The following is a 9783-nucleotide window of genomic DNA, read 5'->3' as shown; positions in this document are numbered from 1 at the left end:
CATTATTAACAGTCCTCTCAATTTTTGTGCCAGTGGTAGAATTTTCTTCCACTATTCAAACCAAATTTCGTCAAGGGTATTTCCACCTAGTACTGAGATGTTCTTGATAGTGATTTAATGGATGTATACAGCGGAATTGTAGGTTAGTGAGAGAACATTACATGTGAACTACAAGGTGGGTGATGAAAACAAATTAGTAAGCATTATTAAGTCAACTCTTCAATTCTAACAAATGTAATTTGTAATATTTCCCCTTTATTATTATTATTTTAAATTTGATTTTATTATTAGTGTCAAGTATACAGTTTCAAGTATACATTGGTTAGACATTTACATAGTTTATAAAACAATCTCCCTAATTGCTCTTTCTCTCCTCTGACTCTCCACCTAGCCATTACATTAATGCCAACTGCATTCCCTATGTTTTTCCCCCTTTTTTTTAAAAAAAAAGGAAAGTAGGCAATATGTCATTTAAAATAATGGCTATAACCCATAATTCTAACTTCTACACACTCATGGATTTTTTTATAAACTATCTAATATAAACTGACTAATTGAAGAAGAAATACTAAATTCAAATTAATAAAACAAAAAGATTCATAAATATTATTAGATGTAAAAATAAAAGTCCTAGAGAATCTATAAGGGGGGGGATTTTGTAGATCATAAGTAATATTCCAAAGCAATATTTTATTTCCACTTCAACATGAATGGATTTCATACTATTGTAGGAATGTTGCTTCAACTGAGGAAAATATATCCCAACATATGTTTGTTATTTTAGAAAGATTGCATATTTTGAACACTTTGCATCATAAGAATTTTGTAAACTCACTTATGGAAGTGCTAAAATGTATTCCCAATTAAAAAAAATTATCTTTTAGGGAAAACAAGAACTCACAACATTCAGGAAATGAACATTTATCTGGTAAAAGGCACATTAATTTAATTCTATGGTGAACAAAGAAGGCCACTAAAAGGTCTTTTAGTCTCCTCTTTCCTGGACCCACTCTCTCTCAGAATAACAGGCTGGTGTTGGCATACCCATTACAAAGATCATGCTTAAAACTCAATTCTACTGGGCCCTTCCTGGAAATAGCAATTTTCATTTAAAACTGGAAAATCAGAGATACTTGCAACTCCACTGTCTCAAACTTATTCAATATGAAAAGCTTAAAGCAGGAAGGAATGTAGTTAACCCAGATTCCAGGTATCCAACTAAACTGCTTCCCTCTTCTCCCCGACTCCAAAATAAGAAAATTTAAAGCAAATTTTATCTAAGTCAAAATAACTTTTTAATCAAAAATTTCCCAACGGGGAAAAAAATTCCGTCCTATAAAAATGCTTAAGTAATTTTCTGATAAACTCTAAGGACATTAAGATTTGTTCTGAGAAACTACTTAAACACCTAGTGAAGTTTGACTGAACTTTTTTAAAACTACAACCTAGAAATGATTTTCTAACCATTTTCTTTCCCTATATGAAATGAGGACATCTTTGCCTGTCAAGATGGAGTAGGTAAACACTGTACATGCCTACACCCATGACCACAACAATATTACATCTAAATTACAGAAAAATCACCCTGGAGAAATATCTGAAGGCTAGCTGAATAGAAGTCCTATAACTGAGGATAAAAGAAGAAGCCACATCCAGACTGGACCCCACAGGACACCTACTACATAAGGCTACTCTGCCAAGACTGGGAAATATAGCAGATCTACCTCATGCAAACACGGGGAGGTGGCCAAACTAAGACAAAGAAATATGCCCCAAATGAAAGAAAAGGCCAAACTAGAGGGAAAAGTTTCCATATAGATTCCAGCTTCTGGTTCTGTTCTTAGGACCGCTGATATAATGATAGAGAAGAAGTGTAGTAGGGTCATCGCCAAACTGGTCAGCCAAGGAGCTACTACTAAAAATAGGCTTAGTGGACTTTGGGATCCCATTCACAAGCTTAAAAAAATTAGAGTCCTAGGTTTAGAGAAGAACTCTCCAGTTTCGATCCAGTGTTAGACCACCGGGACCACAGAAAATATCTGATATATTCTATTTGTTATCAAAGAAAAGGGGTAATTTTTAATGTGGATTTGTTTTTTAATTAACAGAATTGTTTTTAGTAGTATCAGAAATGTTAAGTAGAAAGTGCTCAAAATTTCACACTATGTCCCCATATAACCCCTTAATCTTCGGGTTTCCATTATTATAAGCCAATATTGATACATTATTATTAATTAAAGTCCATAGTTTACAATAGGGTTAACTCTTTGTCTCTGTGGACATTCACTCTTAAGAAACCTAAGCTTCTACTGTAAATTAAGAAAATATTCAGTTTATGGCCATGCCACCCTGAACAAGACTGATCCCACCTGGTCTTGAAAGTTAAGCAGGGTCAGGCCTGGTTAGTACTTGGATGGAAGACCACCTAGGAAGACCAGGTGCTGTAGGCATAAAAAAATAAAAAAATAAGGGAGTGTAAGCTGACAAGATCCTTGCAATCTGTGAGGTCAACCAAGGGTTGCCTCGCCTAGGGAAAAAAAGAAAAGAAAAGAAAAGAAAATATTCAGTAAGTCTATTCTGTAAATAAAAATATTTATGAAAATATTTTGTTGTCTTTAACATTTAAGGAAAATTAAAAATTGTTTTAATAAAAAAGTGAAATTTTTATTGTAGAATGTATATTCTCATGAGAAAAATCTTTAAATGGGGGATTGGTATAATGAATGAGCTTAATGCATGATAGCGGCCAGCACAAAGTAAATGCTCAATAAATGCTAGCAATTGTCATTGCTATAGTCAATATTTCTCATAGTCATAGAACTTATTTGAAGACAGAAACAAATGATATAGTATCCTTGAAAAGCTGAGGAAATGACTGAGCAATCTACTTCACAAAGCATTGGAACAGAAGTTCAAAAAATATCCAGTCAAAATCACTTCAAATTCATACAGATGCTGAAATCGCACTTAGATTTTGGAGGAAGGAGATGCAACCATAGGGCAAATAGTCAAGAACTGTATGAAAATAAAGATTGTAGGCACCTATCATCTAGTAGCAATGAACTTCAAGATTATACTTGTTCATTGAATCTAAAACAATGATGTCATCATTCATATTCATGATTCTGTTGATAATGCAGATTGTCTATTGGAAATCTTTATAGCTACCTCTCATGCAGTGGAAATTAGTAAGTTGAGGGTGAAACTGAGCAATAAAGCGTTTACGAGCTGTAATTAAGATTGGCTTCTATTTCTTTTATTGGGGCCACTTTATTTTAATGACATCAGAGTGTAATTGCTGAATCAGGTGGAGCACCAAAACCCTTAGACCAGAACATTGGGCACTTCTCACTGTGATGGCTCTGTGAGCCTGACTAACAGTATTCTACCAATTATCTTCACAACATACATACAATTTTTGACCCAGACACATGTACACTCCCATATAGCCATATAAATCTTGTAGATATAAATTATAAAATTAATTGATTTGGTTTAGTTTCATTGATGCCTGGATAATATGTAGTAAATGCAAGTTAAAATTATCTTGATTCCTATAGTCTGTCATTACTAAATCCTAAGTAAATTATTAAATCTCTCTACCAGTTTGGGAGTGCAGCATAGAAAATTCATTATAGCTCTGTTAATATGCAGATTAGAATTCAAGAGTTCTGGGGTGCAGCCCAAATTCTGAATTTCTAACAAGCTCTCAGCACCGCTGATGCTGCTGCAGCACCAAGGATGTAATTTAAGTTGCAAATACGAGTTGAGCATACAATCTCTGGAGTCAGTCACACCTTTGAAGTTACTTAAGCAATTTGAGCCTCGGATTCTCACTTACAAAAAAGGAAACAATAGAAGTATCTATTTCTACTGTTCATTGTGAAGATTAAATGAGATAATAAATGCAAAATGGTCAGTTCAAGGCCTAGAACATAAAAAATGCACCAAAAGCTAGCTAGCTAGCTGTTGTAACTTTTGTTATTTCTGCTACCTCTTCATTAATAAAAGAATATGCATTTCTAAAATTTTTTCATTAATTCATCGATTTACTTTACAATATAGGTATTGGTTATTACTAAAAGTGAGTGCATGACAAATAAAAGATTAAATCTACTAGGAAATATAAGATAAGGATAAAAGGAGAGAGCACATGATGTCCAAATTGTGCTAGGTTTGACAGTCAAATCCAGAGCCAGTTTACAGTTGAAGCCAGAAAATTAACAGTTACCATAATAGCCTTTATTTCTCTAAATCTGATCAGTAGCCACACCCTGTTACTTCCATCTTCCAGTCAGCTCTCAAATCCAACCAAGTAGTCTCCAAGTTTAAACTACCATTTGCTCCTAACTACTATTTTGCTTCCTGCCTTGACCACCTCTCATCCATTTTCGTATTCCAGTTACAGTGAACTTTTAAAAGTGCATATCCCCCCGTTTGGCACCCTGCAGCCTACAGAATCATGTCCAAATTTCAGAACAAGTTCTCAAATCCCTGGAATAAATTCCCATCTCATCATCTTTATCTCCTACTGTTTCCTGTTCATGCTCTGACTTCTACAGATGAAAAGAACTGAAGCTCCACCTTACTGCTGGCCTCCCACATGCTATCCTCTTTGTCTGGGATGACTTCTTCCAGATATTTGCCTGGCTCCCTCTTTTAAAATTAAATGTAAGATCTTAGGTTAGAAATCACTTCCCCAGAAACCTCTTCTGGCACCCTAAGTGTGCTCTCACAGTCCCCTCTACCTACCCTATCAAAGCTGTTATCATACCAAACCCTACCCTAAAGCAGATCTTCCAAGTTTAGAATCTCTTTGCATCATTTACTTCTCCTTGCTCACACACACTACAGTTGTGCTTTTCCATGTGTTTGTGTGACTTCCTCATAAATATTTGCCTCCCTCATAGACTGTAAACTCCAGGCCAGCTGGGACTGAGCCATTTTCTTGCTCATCAAGATGGCTAAATTGCAACATGTGGAAAATAAAGGGTCGAAAATGAAATTATTCATAATACAATATTCTTAGAAAAAAATGAATAAAAGTTGTATAAGACTCTTAAGTTAAAACTCCATTCTTTATTGAAAGACATAAAGAAAACCAAAGTAAAAAGGGACAATAACATAAATAACATAAATAGAATTGATGCAATTCTATTCCAAATACTAACATGAGTCAATGAATTTTAATGAAATGATTCTAAAATTTTTACCATATAAAAAGATCACGTAGCTATTAATGACATTGATGAAGAATAATGTAGGTTATTGTAGGGTAGGAGCAAGGTAAGATTTGTCCTGTTAGATATCAAGAGTTAATTACTAAAAGGCATTGATAATTAAAATATTTTAGTATTGTCACAGGGCTAGACAAGTTGATTATGAAGAAGTCTGACAATACTAAGCATTAGTGAGAATATGGTGTAATAGAAATGCTTACACCTGCTGGTAAGGGTACTGCTTGGAAAACAATTTGATATTGCACATTTCACTCCGAGTTCATTGCTTAAAGAATCTTTTATGTAGGCCCAGGTGAATATTTGTAAATGGAAGAAACCCTAACAACAGGAGACTAGGTAAAGCCTGAAATATTCACACATTTGCATATTATCAATGAAAGTGAATGAACTATAGCTGAAAACCATAACATGGATGAATCTTAAAAAAATCATGAGTGGAGAAAAAAGAAAATGGATTAACAACATAAAGTATGATACTTTTTAATAAAGCTCAAACGCATGTGGGAAAACTATAAATAAAATTCAGGATAAGATTTACCTCTGGGGATCGGGGAGAAAGGAGAACAGGGAGAAAGGAGAGCAGGGAGAAGCACACAGGTATATATGACAGTTTTGGTAATGTAGTTTATAGTTCGGTGAAGGATTCGTGGGTTTCTATTTTTAATTTAATCTTCAAGGCCCTAGAAAGATTCAATAAAGACCATGTGGCATAGCTCTTTAACCTTATTTCTTCTTAAACTGTTCAAATAAAGTGAATAAGCTGTCAAGATCAAGCTTTTACCATCTCTAAAGCTCTACCCTATTCCAAAGCTCCACTGCCAGCCAGACAACTGTGGATGCAAACTAGGCATAACATATCTTCTTGCACACAGGCCCAGGGAAAAGCCCCTAGATTAAAAATCTACCTGTGTAAGTAGAGGGCAAAGACAGATCAAAAAAAGATGCATGCCACTCTAATCTGGCAATTAAGAATTTATTAAGGGAAACTTACATACGAGGCATGTCTTAGGTCATGGCAAGACAGAGTAGATCCCTGTGCTGCCTGACAGGCACCAAGGAATGATATAGAACAGTGCAAGATGAATAGAGGTACTGGTGTGTCACTGTCCCAGGTAAGGGAAAATGCCTTACTTGCTTGCCTGGCTCAGGACAACAGCTTGTTCCAGGAACCAGCATGCCATGGGGCATACGGAAGAGATACTGGTTTATGTCCAGAAAAGTCAGACAGTCTCTGAAAGGATTTATCAAAAGCAATCTCTGTTTTGACCCAGGTCTAGCTCACAGGTCTAGCAGTGGTCATGTCATAGAACAATCTCTTTCCCAAGACATGGAAGCCCTTGACAAGGGGTGTGCAGCTGTGGAAGAAACTCCCTCAGCACAGATTTTGCATTTACAGATAATATGGCCACACTTCTACCTCCACATTCTCTGCATCACTGGTAACAAAAAAAAGTGACTGAAATTCTCAAATTAAATAAAAATTTTCCATAATTACCCACTCTAACTGAGCAAAGGTCAATTTTTCATGAATGCCCTTTGTTTTGATAGCATAAAATCTTAGTGAGGCATGCTCTCTACCTTATCTCCTTTGAGGTTTATATATATTTTTCCATTAATTTTTATATACAAACAGAACATTATAAGATACTTCCTGTAAGTCACTTAAGTCATCTGTGTAGGGATTCATTGTTGCTGGTTCAGGACAACCAGGAAGTCTAACAGAGGAAGCCAATGAGTTAGACCCTCTGTGGTCTACTTGGTTCTTCACTGTGCTTTCTTCTGTATTTATAGGTTTCATGCCAGGTTCTAAGTCCAATTTTCTAATGCAAGCTCTTACCTTGATATATCTGAAGATATTTTACAGTTCCTTCATGTGGAAGAATATTTGAAAGATGGCCACAATAATTCCCATTTCTTTATGAATGACCCTTGCAATGTGACTTTATCACAGCTCCCATCAAAAGTTGAAACTTTTCCCCATGCCTTGATTCTTGCCTGCTCTTGAGATAATTTGACCAATACAAAGTGATGGAAGTGATATTAGGTGACTTCTGGGATTGGGCCTTAAGAGGTCTGGCACTCCTGTTTCCATCATCTTGGAATGCTATCCTGACACCACTATGAGAAAAAACAAGGGCCAGACTAGTGGGGAATGAGAGGCTATATGATCTGAGTTCCCAGACCAACCAGCTAACAGTCAGAATCAGCTACCAAACATCTGAGTGAGTCCATTTTAGATCACTCAATCCCAGTCAAGCCCCAGATGACTGTAGTTACATGAGTGACGGCAGATGAGAATCCTAGAACTGCCCAACTGAGTCCAACCTAAACTATGGTGCCAAAGAATTGCGAACTAATTAAATGGTTGTTGTTTCAAACCACTAAGTTTTGGGAGTGGTTTGTTACACAGAAATAGGAAACTGATATGCTTTTTTTATTTTTTTACCTTTTATCTGAATGGGGTATGATGCGTCGGTGAGTGGGGGGAGCTGAACCACATTTACTGTAGCTATTCCATCAGATTTTGGTCAAATTTAGAAAAATATTTGACTTTATGCCTGGGAGTACTAAAGAATGAAGTTAAACTTGTTCAATCTAAGACTCGAATATTTTATTATGAGAAATTTCTCTTTTTTCTCATGTCAACAATCTCACATATCTTTTTCCTTCTACATGATTTTCAACATTTCTCTTCCTAAATTGGAATTAGTCTTTATTTGCTTTCATTTTTTATTCTTTCTGTTCTGTCATTCTTATCCCCTACATCTTCAAGGTTGTGATAGGATTAGATTGGTGACTATTGCATAGATCCATATGGCTCTCATGATTTTACCTCCTTTATCTCCAAACTACATCTCTTGATATACCTCTACAGTTCCCTCTTTCTTATTTTTTTGTTTCTTTTCCTCAGAAACTCCACTGTCTTCTCTGCTGCCAGAAATACAGCCCATGCATGCTGTGATATGGATATGAGAAACGGCACAGCTAAGCAGCTCAGGCTGTACTTGACAGATTAGAGATTTTTTTTTTTCCTTCTTATTTGGCTGTGTAAGGGAAGCAGTGTATTTATTTTTCCCTTTGACATCTGTGATAGTTATTACTGTGCCGCTTCAAATCCAGAGAGTAAATGAATGCACATAGAAGGCATGGGGCCTTCTAGTCTGACTCGACATAGGCTCTCTGAGCCTTGCTGTTTTGCAGTCTGCTGAAAATGGAGTCTCAGAGAGCAGCAGCCCAGACACAGTCTCATGGGGCAGTGAGGAAAACATAGTTGAGTGGGAGGGAAAAAGAGAGGAAAGAAAGAAGAGAGAAAGTGAAGATAGATGGGAGAAGAGAGGGAAAATATAGGGCTTTGTGGTTGATAAGAATTAACAAGGGAATACTGTCTTTGCCTCTCTGCTACTGCTTGCCAACCTGAGTTGTTCTAATTAAAATATACACAAAGAGGAACAATAGAATAATCAGAGTTTCTCAGACATGAAACTAATCAGTGTAATCAAGCAGAGTTTTATAAATTTATTTTAAAAATTTAATTGGATATCCACTTCTTATTCATATAGAAAAATCAGTTCTAGAAAATAAACTTACTGCAAAAGGCAAAACTTTAAAACACTTGAGAAGAAAATATCTTTCTGACTTGGAGTGGTAAAAGATTTATTAAACAAAATACAGAAATGCTAACCATTAAAGAAAAAAATTATAAATTTGACTACATTAAATTTAAGAACTTCTGTTCATCAAGAACAAAGCAAAAGCATGAGACAAAAATGAGGGAAAAGATTTGCAACATATATAACTGAATATGGATTAACATGTGGAACATATAAAGAAATTTGGCAAATTAATGAAAATATGATAAGAAAACTCAGTCGAAAAATGGATGAAAAGATTGAGCAGGTATCATATGAAAATATAAACTTCATTAATAATCTGGGGAATACAGATGAAGGCCACAATATAGTTTCATTTCACATATTAAATTGCCAAAAATTAAGAGGAAAAATTGGTACAATTTCTTGGGAAAATTATTAGGCATTATTTTGTAAAAATGAGTATTCATTTGTAGACCTTTACACCTGACACTTCCACTCTTAGGTATATATACCGGATGGTGACCTAGTCTAGGAATACATACATATATAATAACTGGGTTATGGTTATTACATTTCAGATAAAATAATAGCATGCATAATTCCAGACTTTATGGCCACCCTGAATGCAGCCTAGAGAATTCTTCAATTCTAATTAAATATGAAGATATGTAAAGTCCTTCCTTTCCCAACTACCTCTTTGTGTTTGTGAATCATAATTCTCTAGAGAAGCTGAAAAAGCAGTGAAATCTATGCAGATGCTCTCCCATTAAAAATTCATGGATAATTTCAGGGAGTTCACAACCTTCCTGAAGTCCTTCTATGTATAATCTCAGGGTCCATGTTTTCTGAGTGAAGAATGCTACTCTAAGTCATTCTCTTTCCAGGGTTAGAGCTTAAGGTACTGAGGTATTGCCTGGCCTCCCTCTATGAACTATACGTCTTTGGGTTTT

The 9783-nt window shown here is 35.5% G+C and overlaps 1 protein-coding gene and 1 pseudogene across 1 annotated transcript in view; one reads left to right on the top strand and one right to left on the bottom strand.

Annotated features, from left to right (window-relative positions):
- SLC9A9 (solute carrier family 9 member A9) overlaps positions 1-9783 on the bottom strand; it is a 514150-nt gene that overhangs the window by 455618 nt on the left and 48749 nt on the right. The window lies entirely within an intron of this gene.
- LOC111742615 lies at positions 2332-2450 on the top strand (annotated as a pseudogene).

This window comes from Pteropus vampyrus, unplaced genomic scaffold, assembly GCF_000151845.1.
Source record: "Pteropus vampyrus isolate Shadow unplaced genomic scaffold, Pvam_2.0 Scaffold97, whole genome shotgun sequence".
Taxonomy (NCBI): Eukaryota; Metazoa; Chordata; class Mammalia; order Chiroptera; family Pteropodidae; genus Pteropus; species Pteropus vampyrus.
The sequence above is the reverse complement of the archived record's forward strand: the minus strand, read 5'-3'. Positions and strand labels throughout refer to the sequence as shown.